The sequence below is a fragment of the Olea europaea genome, unplaced genomic scaffold (assembly GCF_002742605.1).
Source record: "Olea europaea var. sylvestris unplaced genomic scaffold, O_europaea_v1 scaffold980, whole genome shotgun sequence".
Lineage (NCBI taxonomy): Eukaryota > Viridiplantae > Streptophyta > Magnoliopsida > Lamiales > Oleaceae > Olea > Olea europaea.
The window spans coordinates 153,697-165,120 of NW_019268308.1; the positions used below are offsets into that span (position 1 = coordinate 153,697).

Sequence of the window (11,424 nt, forward strand, 5' to 3'; positions counted from 1 at the left end):
AAATTTCAATGATTGTTCAAGTACTGTGGGAACCAAAAATAAAAAATAAAAATAAAAATAAATAAAAAAATTACAACTTAGGAAAAATAAATAAATAAAATAAAAATAAAAAGCAGAGTGCATCAATCAGTTAATTATAATAACATGCTGAACAAAAACGAAAATTACCTGAAATGATTACGAATAAAATTTGATAGGGAAGAGATGGTTCATAAGAGAAACATTCTCCATGATGATCTTGTACTTTGAAGGATTTATTCCTTCTCTAATTCTCACTTCCATAAGACTTGCATGCACATTTGCTCCCAACTGAAATTTTTGCTCCTTATCCAGCTCGAGTTTTCCATAAAAACTGACCCCACCTACTTAACCTACACCCTCATGCAAAGACACTGTCAAGTCCTCATTCACCAATGGCTTTCCTTCCCTGTTCCGTACAATTTTTGCAATTGAAGTCCTCCTTAGACCAGTCTTCTCGATCATTGGAATTAAAATCACCATCAACCATGAGAAGGTTGACCTTTATTGACGATAAAGGCCCAGATGTTATTATTTTCTTAGATGCAGAATCATACAATACTATTTTCCCAGGGATTTTTCCCTCAATTAGCACCCTATTGCATGTGATTGGGGTTGAAGGCAATTTACTGTCAAAATGCAACTGCAAGTTCCTTGATCCAGAGCACGCGTTTTGATTTTGCGAGGATCTACAGAAAACAATTTTATAAGAGGTGCAAAATGTTATTTAACTTGAAAAGGATATAGGATCAATAGATAATGAAGCTATATCTCAATATCAAGACAAATTCAAAGAACTGGTCAGTTATTATTATTATAGTCTAAGTAATCCTATGGAAAACGAAATCTAATTAAATGTCTTATGACTTGATAGCTTGATAAAGGGACAAAAACCATGGATGATGCAAAACATTATACAGTACCATAATTGATGGATAAACTAACCTCAGTAATCATTGGATTACTGGTCCACCTCCTCACGAACCTATCATTTAGAGAGAGTAACAGAGTAATCAGTCACTTACTATCTCACAAATGACATCTAAATTCAATACTAAAAATATCAAAACATTAGCCTCCAAAAACCAAATTTAAAAAAGCATATCAATGACTTTAATGTGAGATTTAAATTCCACAAATTTTCTCCACAAAAAAAAAATTAAATTAAATTAAATTTTACAGCAATATATAGAAATGCCCATCATGAGGTCATCCCAGAGTCGGTTGGACATCCAAGGGTAGGTCAAATATAAGAATTCGTGGCAATTAAAGAAAAATGTAATAAATAGATAGAAAGTGCAAGACAAAAATAAGCACTTTTAGTAAATAAATGACCTAAAGATTTCTTATCACAAGTTTATGTCGGGTTGTGATGTCAGATTCAATCCAATAAGTTAGGCTATGATGATATGGCATGTCGGCCATATAAATAAAACTACCCAATAACGTCTCATAGAAGGCCCAAGACCCCAAGCCCAATATTCGGCTAGATATATCGCATGTTCAAAGTTCGACTTTAGTTGTTGATTGACTAGAAATGTTAGTCGCTCTAGACCATTAGATCACATTCTCTGATCAATGGTTGCTGTGTTTAGTATAAAAAGGGTCTTTTTTTGTAACCATAAACCAGTCGATTCATTCTTCAAGTCCGTGAGAGAATCTTCAACCCATTTTGTCTTCTCTTCAATTTTCATCTTCCCTTTTTTGTGTGATTAAAGGTTGAAATCTCCATGTGAGATAGGAGTCTTTGTGATTTCTGCTGTGTGTGAAGACGATTGATCTAGGATTGAGTTCTTTCTGGGTCCATTGTAGTGACTTTGTTTCATGTCTTGAGTTGTGAGGGTTTTGGGTTTGTCCAATGCCTCTGTGTTGATATAGAAGTGTACAGTGATCTGAGCCTACGATCGATAAGATCTTTGATGCCGGTTGATTGGGGATTTTTTGAGTATTGTCGATGTATTCTCTCCGTACTGAAATTGTTGTATCTTTGAGTGATTTGTATTAATAGTGGTATCAGAGTCCTGTGGAGGCATCGTTCAAGTCTTCGATCGAGTTTATCTCTGGAAAATTAATTTTCAATTGATAACTTGAATCGATTGGAAATCAGATGAAACCTAGGTCTACTATTTATAGATCTAGGGGTTGCTGGAGTAGATCCTGGTACTGAGAATACAATCTTAAAAGAAACTCTTGGTTTCTATATGCTCTTCGAGGAGAAGCCCTAGATCTAGATTTTATCAAGTGTGAATCCCAAATCCGAGTTCATAACGGCCTGTGATCTTTTCGTAAAACAAGTGTTCTAGTGGTTATATTAAAAAATACCACCACTTTGGTTTGCCGCTTTTAACTCTTAACTCATTTCTTGTGTTCTCTTTTGAACTGTTTCTATTCTTTCATATGTGAAATTGTGCCTGGTTCTGCATTATTATCGTGGCCTTTGCTATTTGATAATCTTGATTTTTTGAACTATTCCTAGGTTGTGCCTTGACCTGAGAACTTAATTCTCAAAGAATCCTAGTGAATATGGGAATCAGTTTGGGAGTGATCTATTGTTATAGTTTTGTGCTTTACCCATGAGCTATTGTTGTATGTGAGTTCATTATTTTTTGTTAAAAGATACATGGTAGTTCTTGCATTTGTGTCCCTTGATATTTGTTTTTGGAACGGTTACTTTTTTTTTAATTCAACTTTTTTGAATTGTTGTCACTGATATAATTCTCTTCCTTAAATAAAGAAAAATATTCTTTTCAAATATAATGATTACAGCCACTTTTGAATTTGGAGTTTATAATAGAAAATGGGATTTTCCCATCTAACAACAAAAGATAAGGAGAGTTTTAGGTCAACAAAAAGATTCTAAGGCTAATGATTAGAAAAAGGAAGCTGATGAATTAGCCTATACTTCTATTATCTTGTATTTACCTGGTCAAATATTAAGAAAAGTAGGTAAAAAGAATACTACCAAAGAATTGTGGAAAAGACTAGAAGAACTTTATCTCGCTAAATCTCTGCCATATAAACTATTTCTTTTGGAAAGATTCTTTAGCTTTAAAATTGATTCCTCTGAAGACTTAGATGATAACCTTGATGTCTTCAATAAATTACTCCACGATACCACTAATACAAAGATAAGGTATCTGAGGAATATAAAGTTGTTGTCCTGTTAAATGCAATACCAGAAATCTTTAAGGATATCAAAACTACCATAAATATGGCATATACACCCGCATACTTGATATTGTTATTGAATCCTTGAGAAGTAAAGAACTAGAATTAAATATGAGAAATATAGGAGTACGTTTGAGAGTTTCTTTGTGAGAGACAGGCCTTAGGTTAGGCAAAACTAGGGACAACAATTCAGCTCATCGGCTCGAAAAAATCCCAAGCTAGCCCAGCTCAAGGATCAGGTCAAGCCCCATTTCGAGAGGACGAAATGAGCTCACACGGGCAGGCTTGAGCTTCAACTGCCTTTAAAATGTGGCATTTTGCTGCCTTAAGAGGCAGCCGAGTGGGGCCTTTCCTTTTTTAAGGCCCGTAATAAAAGGCAGCAGCACAATATTGCCTTCAATTTACTTATTAAAAAAATTAACAGTAAAAGGCTTGTTCGGAGAGGCCCAAGCTAAAAACTCAGGTTGAGCCTAAATCTTTTGTTTGACTCAGTTCGAGACCAAAAAAATCTCGCACTGTTTTACTTGAGCTGAACTTGAGCCTCGAGTTTCGACTTGGCTCGTTGATATCCCTAGGTAGAACTAGAGTCAGAAAGGTCAAAATAGCCAAGTAAATAGTAATAAGAAAAAAGGTAGAGAAAGGATTAGATCTAAATCCAGGACTAGAAATAAGGAGTGATATGGGTGTGGAAAATAAGGTCACTTTATAAAGGAATGTTATCAAAAGCAGAATGAAATAAAGGAAAAGAAAATAGATGAAGGTAATATTGTAGAACTTGTAGAGTCTAACACTGTCGATGTGTATGTTGTTAGTAAGCATACCACTAATCTAAACACTGCTAATTTTTTAGCTAACAGTGATCAGAACCAAGAATGGATATTGGATTTAGGCTGTACCTTCCATGTGACATCTAGAAAACAATGGTTAGACAATTTTTAAAATACTTAGTGGAGGCGAAGTGGATATGGGAAATAACGTTGTATGTAAAGTGGAAGGTATAAATAATGTTACCTTGATGTTTGACAATGGATATATCTATACTCTTGAAAGAGTTAGATATGTCCTTGAATTGAATAGGAACATTAACACCATGGGGGATTTGGATGACATGGGCCTCAGGCGTACAAGGTAAATCTGGAAAATGGCTTAGTTAAAGTGATGAAAGGATCACTTGTCATTTTCTAGGGTTATGAAAGAAATGGAATACATATCACTAAAGCTGATGTTGTCATGAATAATGTTGCTGAAGTTACCAGTGTTGAATTTGATTCTACCTTCAAGCGACATAAAAGGCTGGCTCATTTGAGTGAAAAAGGACTTCAAATCCTTCATAAGAAAGAGGTTTTTGGTAAAGATTATGTAACAAAAATTCATTTTTTGTGAAGATTGCACCTTAGGAAAACAACATAGATTACACTTTAATACTGGTCAACATAAATCCACTTCTACCTTGAATATATTCACTCTGACCTTTGGGGACCTTCATCCACCACCACTCAAGGAGAGAATAGATATTTCCTATCCTTAATTGATGATTATTCAAATAAAGTCTGGACTTACCTACTTGAACAAAAAATTTGAGACTTTTGAAAGGTTTCAACAGTTCAAGACTTCGATAGAAAATCAAACATCTAAGATGATTAAAATTCTAAGGACTGATAATGGTTTAGAATTTTGCAATGCTGAATTTGACTAGTTTTGCAAAGAAAATGGAATCCAAAGACATAAAACGGTACCCTATACCTAGGTCTCTTTTGGACAAAGTCGAATGTATCATGGTTGGTTTTGGAGTTCCCAAGGTAATCTGGGGAGAAGCTATAATGATATCAACCTATATAGTTAATAGAACTCCCTCTAGTGCACTAGGATGTAAAACACCTGAAGAACTGTGGTCTGGAAAGAGTCCAGAGTACTCTCATATGAAAATTTTTGGCTGCGCAGCCTATTCTCATCAGAGTATTGGTTAACTTGAGCCACAGGCTCAAAAGTGTATTTTCTTGGGATGTCCTGATGGAGCTAACACACCGTTTGAGCCTCATTATTTCTCATTATAATGTTTTGAATAGTATTTTATTTCAAAAATGAGTGGTTGAAAAGTTTTTGATTTACGTGTAATATTATTTTATTGAGGATTGTGTAGTTAAAAGTATGAAAGATAAAAATTTAATTTAATGCAATGAGAAATAATGGGGCTCAAACAGGGTCTAAATAATATAGGTTATGGGCCAGAGATTTAAAGGGTTTTAAATTCATTACCAATAGGGGTGTCACTTTTAATGAAAATGAAATGTCTTATCTTAGTGATAAGGAGACTAAAAGAAATTTGGATGTTGGAGAGGGTAGTGGGACTATGTTCTAGCTAGAACCATAGTCCCCTCTTGAGTCTGCTTATCAGATCCAGGTGGAGTATGGATATGATGGGGTTGAACCTAGCACTGTTGAACCTGAACCAGAGGGCGGGGCAAATGAAGTTGTGAAGATGAGAGTGAACCTCTTGAAAACCTTAATGACTACCAACTAAACTAGAGATAGAGTTATAAGGGAGATTAGGGAGCCATCAAGGTTTCTTTTCTCTTGCTATGTTCTCTTACCAAGATCTAGCCTTTAAGGGGCCAAAATCTTATGATGAAGTCATATCCAACCCAGTTGAGTAAACACTGGGAAGTGGCCATGGAAGATGAAATGAAATCCCTTTTGAAAAATCAGACTTCAAAACTTGTCACCAAGCCTAAAAATAAATCTGTTGTAGATTGTAAATGGGTTTACACTGTGAAAGGAGGTTCAAAAAAGTAACCTCTTAGATTTAAGGCCAGACTGATTGCCAAGAGATTCACACAAAATCAGGGAATAGATTACAATGAAATTTTTTCATCTATAGTAAAATATACCACAATCAGGGTAATGTTGTCTCTTGTGGCTCATTATGACTTCGAATTAGAGTAAATGGATGCTAAAACAGCTTTCTTGCATGGGGACCTAGATGAGACATCTATATGAAATAGCCACAGGGATCTATAGATAAGAATAAACCAGATCATGTTTGCTTGCTAAAAGATCCTTGTATGGTTTAAAAGAATGACCTAGACAAACCTAGACAATGGTATAAAATGTTTGATACATTTGTTTCTCCAATTAGTTTTATAAGGAGTTCTTTTGACCATTGTTTGTACTTTAAAAGAAATAAGGAAGGTGCTGTGATTGTTTACCTTTTGTTGTATGTAGATGATATGTTACTCATTGGGCATGATAGTAATTGCATCTATGATATCGGAAGGTTTTTAAGTTCTAAATTTGAAATGAAAGATTTGGGACATGCTAAAAGAATCCTATGTATGGACATTATAAGAAATAGACCTAAAAGATTACTTGTTTTGAAACAAACTTCTTATGTGGAAAAAAATGTTGTTAAAATATGCTATGCATAAATCTAAATTTGTTAATTTGCCTTTGGCCAGTAATTTCAAATTCAGTAAAGAACAATGCTCTATAGATGAATTTGATGTTAAGTATATAAAAAAGGTTTCCTATGCTAATGCTGTGGGATCTGTAATGTACACCATGATATGTACTAGACTTAATGTGGCTCATGTTATTAGTACCCCGAGCCTTTTTATGGCAAACACTGACCTAAATATTGGACAGCCTTAAAATGGCATTTTAAGGTACTTGAGAGGATCTTCCATTTAGGATTATGTTTTAAAGTCTATAATGAAGGGGTTGTACTCAAGTGATATGTAGATGCAAACTTTGCTAGGGATAGGGATAATAGGAAGTCAACAACTGCATACATATTTACTTTGTGTGGTACTTGTATTAGTTGAAAAATCTCAACTTCAACAAATTGTTGCATTATCCACTATTGAGGTTGAATATGTAGTTACTACTGAGGCCATTAAGGAAGCTTTATGTTTAAAAGGGTTGTTAACTAAAATAAATAAACTAAAATAACCTATAGTAGTGTATTCAGGCAATAAAAGTGCAATACATTTTTGTAAAAATCCTATTTTACATGAAAGAACCAAACCTATTGATGTTAAACTGCATTTTATAAGAGATGTAATCTCAAAAGAATTATTACTTTTTGAGAAAATTCCCACTCAATATAATCCATCTGATATGGGAACCAACGTACTACCTTTAAACAAGTCCAAGTCTTGTTTACAATTACTAAATATTGATGCAGGTTAATGCTTTGGTCTACGCAGGTATTTAAAACTTGGTGACCACTGGAAGTGCTAAGGAGCTACTGCTATGTTGGATAAGTAGTATGTTAGGCTTCTAGTATGACCACTAGCATCAATGTGGAGATTTGTTGGCTATGATGCCACATTTAGTCCAATAATTTAGGCTGTGATGATATGGCCCGTCGGCCTTGATAAGTAAAACTGCCCAATAAAATCTCATAGAAGGCCCACAACCCCAAGCCCAATTTCGGCCAGATATATCGTATGTTCAAAGTGCAACTTTAGTTGCTGATTGAACAGTGGAAACGTTAGTCGCTCTGGACCATTAGATCACATCCCAAATTAATGGTTGCTGTATATAGTATAAAAGGGGTCTTTCTTGTAACCCTAAATCAATCAATTCATTCTACAAGTCTGTGAGAGAGTCTCTAGAATCTTCAACCCCTTTCGTCTTCTCTTCAATTCTCATCTTCCCATTTTTGTGTGATTAAAGGTTGAAATCTCTGTGTGAGATAGAAGTCTGTGATTTTCGCTCTATGTGTAAGACAGTTGATCTGGGACTGAGTTCTTTTTGGGTTCATTGTAGTGACTTTGTTTCATATCTGAGTTGTGAGGGTTTTGGGTCTATCTAGTGCCTCTATGTTGATAAGGAAAGGGTACAATGATCTGAGACTACGATTGATGAGATCTTTGATGCTGGTTGATTGGGGATTTTTCGAGTGTTGTTGGTGTATTCTCTTCATACTGAAATTGTTGTATCTTTGAGTGATTTGTATTAAGAGTTTAACAAGCAAATTTCTAAGAACCAGTGTTACATGATCAAGCTTGCACAACCAAACTTCAATCTCAAAAAATGTGTAAACCAATGAGTGACCAAAAAATGAAAGACTTCTCTTGGAATCATCAAAATCTCATCACTTCCTAAACTTCAAATTCAAAGTAGAAATTACAAAAATTTTCTCAAATCACAAACATGAACTGGCATCACATAAAAAGAACATAGATAATAATCAACTTCGAATTTCAAAGTACGTCTTGTAGGAATTTCTAGAGATGGTGGTATGCATGGGTGGTGTACCTGTTGTACTTGAGAGGTGATCAACAAGTTCTTGGCCTTCAACAAGAACTAGGGTTTGCTTACGCCATAAAGGGTAATTGTTGTGTTTGAGTTTTATGGTAACGAAGTTGCCAAACATTGAGGGAAAGTGATGCCATTTAAAAACCTATGTGCTTACCGAAGCTCTGCTACAAAGAAGAAAAATTGAATCTAGGTAAAACTTTTGTATTGTATTCTTTATTGACTCAACGTGAGCTGAAGAGGTACAAATGAGTAAATAAATCAAATCATAGCACTTCCTTATTCTTCAAATTCACATAGAAATTCAAAAAATTATATATATAGAACTTTTCTTAGGGCACAGAGATGCATTGGTATCTTAAGCAGAACAAAGATCATACAAATTTACCAAACATTGAATGATGGTGATGCGTGAGGTTTCAAATCAATTGAGATCGAGATGTCAGATAACATGTCGATGGCGTTAAGATATCATAAGATGGAGGATCGGCGCAAAGTTGAAAAGTGATTGCAATACTTTCTTATTTGGGGCAATTTTGACACGATTTTAGTAATTTGACCATAACTTTGACTACAGTTATTAGAATCACGATTATGAACAATTTTGAAAAGCTTTTTTCGGTGCGCACATCGCGATCACCCAACTTTGCTCGATGGGCATCAATTTTGAGGCCAAAATCTGCTATTTTCCCTTCCAAATTTCAAAATTTTTAGTTTTTTTTTCCATTTAAGGTAATATTTTATTTTTTTTTCTAGTTGATTACGAATCTGATTTGAGCCAATTTTGGCAAGTTACTTCTTTTATTTTGGTGTGATTTTCAGGATTTTGCTATTTTTGGTCAAATTTCCATAATTTCATATTTTCTCAGCTATTTAATCAGGTTTGTGGGTTAATTTTCGTAATTCTAGAGTTTTAATAATATTGAGTGAATTTCAGCGAAGTTTCTCTGCGTTTTGCATGTTATTCCTTCATTTACTTTTTCTGCGAATCGTTTGTTACAACAAGCCCGCAAAATAATCGCTATTTTGCCTAGCATCAGATGGGCTCCAATGTAGGTATATATATTCTTGCAGCAACTGGCTATTCTTAGTCCCTCTTCAAACACTGAAAACACCCAAATACATAAACAGAAGGAAAATAAACTCAAGTTGTAAATAAACCATCAAAAGAAATACAACTGCTAATCTACCCAGCTTGTGATAATACGTCAGCATTTATATTTGCCTCTTGCAAGTTCAGAACCCTCCTCGTCCCCCTCCCTAAACAATCTTTTCGATAACATCAAAGAGATAAGATTCACTACACTACCCTTAAAAGTATTTTAATTACGGTTAAAAAAAAGTATTTTAATTTTTTTTCTTTTAAGTTTTAATAGGATTTAAACAATTTCTTGCACGCAAAGTCATACTTCAAGTCGTCACCCCTCGAATCAGGTATCACATAAGTTTCATCGTTATACATAATATCTTTAGTTTATATGCACATATGATTGTGTTTATTCTGTAAAGAATGCAATTTATGAACGCGTGAATAAGCATGACCTGCTATAAAAATTAAAAATATCGCGAGTTAATTATTTACATGTAGCAACATAGAACATTAAAAAGACATGTCATGTTCTAATTGAATTATAGTACTCAAATGATATAAATAAGTATATAATATATATTAATCTTTCGAAGTTGTTAAAGTGTTCTAATTAGATTTGAATTTTTTTTTAATATTATAAATTAATTTAGAACTTTTAACAAATTCTTTATGTCTATGCAAGATATTTCCATGCCAAAATCGTTTTTGACTTTTTTTTCCAATAAATCACAGTGCTTTAATATCTCTTTTGGTCCCTTGAACAATTTCAGCACTGAGGCCTCTTTTGGAATTATTTTATTTTAACATCAGAAGGAAAAAATGCATTCTTTTTTATTCTTAAAAATACATATAACCAGAAGAATAATTCTACTCGACTAGGGGCCGTGATAGGCCGCCAATTTGGCGCCCCCTATTTGGAGGTCTTTATCACAGTAGCAAGGCCCTAATCAGAAATATCAAAATCATGGCTCCACTATAAAGATCTAACCATCGGATGACTTGATCCTAGGCCCATTCTAAGTTTATTCCTTGCACACACTTATTAAACACCGAAAGTAGAAAATTTTGGTCATCAAGATGAAATGGAATCTTCCATTCCATAACCCCCAACACCGTTCATTCTCTAATGCTTCGGAAGGTTCTAAATAAGCATTGTAAATTTAAATGGGGGACAATAATTTCGAAATAGGCAGAGCAATATATAGAGCATCTTCCATACACTCCAAGTTCATATCTAATGACAACTTTGTGGAAAATATAACTTGTCAATTTAAAAACTGCTGAATATAGACAGACTTTAAGGCTTGTTACAAATTCTCTTTAAAGAGTTCGACTAACGAAATTAATTCCAAAAATCTTGCAGATGAGTTTTACTTGGTTGCTAGAACAAGAAAATGATGATTCCGCAACAATTATATTTTTCTGTAAAAGTTAGAACGTATTGCTATACTTAACAACCTTTAGATGATGTCGTTGAATGTGATGCACAGAGTGTGGTCCATAATATACAAACTTTATATTCTACCACTTTTAACTAAGGTGTGTATTAGTTCACGTGCTGCTTTATAGCTTGCAAGGGGAATAGAGTGGCCCGTGAACTTGTTTCTTTCTTTTGCTACTATTTCCACGACTTCTTATAGTTGGATCACTTGTATACCACATTTTATTTCTCGTGTTATGGGAAGTATTGTGCTTTTGTTATAAGAAAAAGTAAGTTGGTTTTCATGTCAATTAAATTTAAAGGCAAAGCATATATAGACTTATTTAGAGGCACAATCTTTTTGAATGGATGCAAATTTTCTCATTCATAAATAGGTTTGTGTGTTTCTTAGCCCTTTTTTTATCCCCATTTTGGGGGTAATAATTCATTTTGGATATTAGATTGA

At 34.1% G+C, this 11,424-nt stretch overlaps 1 long non-coding RNA gene across 1 annotated transcript; it reads left to right on the forward strand.

Annotated features, from left to right (window-relative positions):
- Positions 1-1,660: 1,660 nt before the first annotated feature.
- On the forward strand, positions 1,661-8,172 carry LOC111392804. The gene is made up of 2 exons (XR_002702325.1): positions 1,661-2,608; positions 7,392-8,172. It is a non-coding gene; the product is annotated as an uncharacterized LOC111392804 (long non-coding RNA).
- The last annotated feature ends 3,252 nt before the right edge of the window (positions 8,173-11,424 follow it).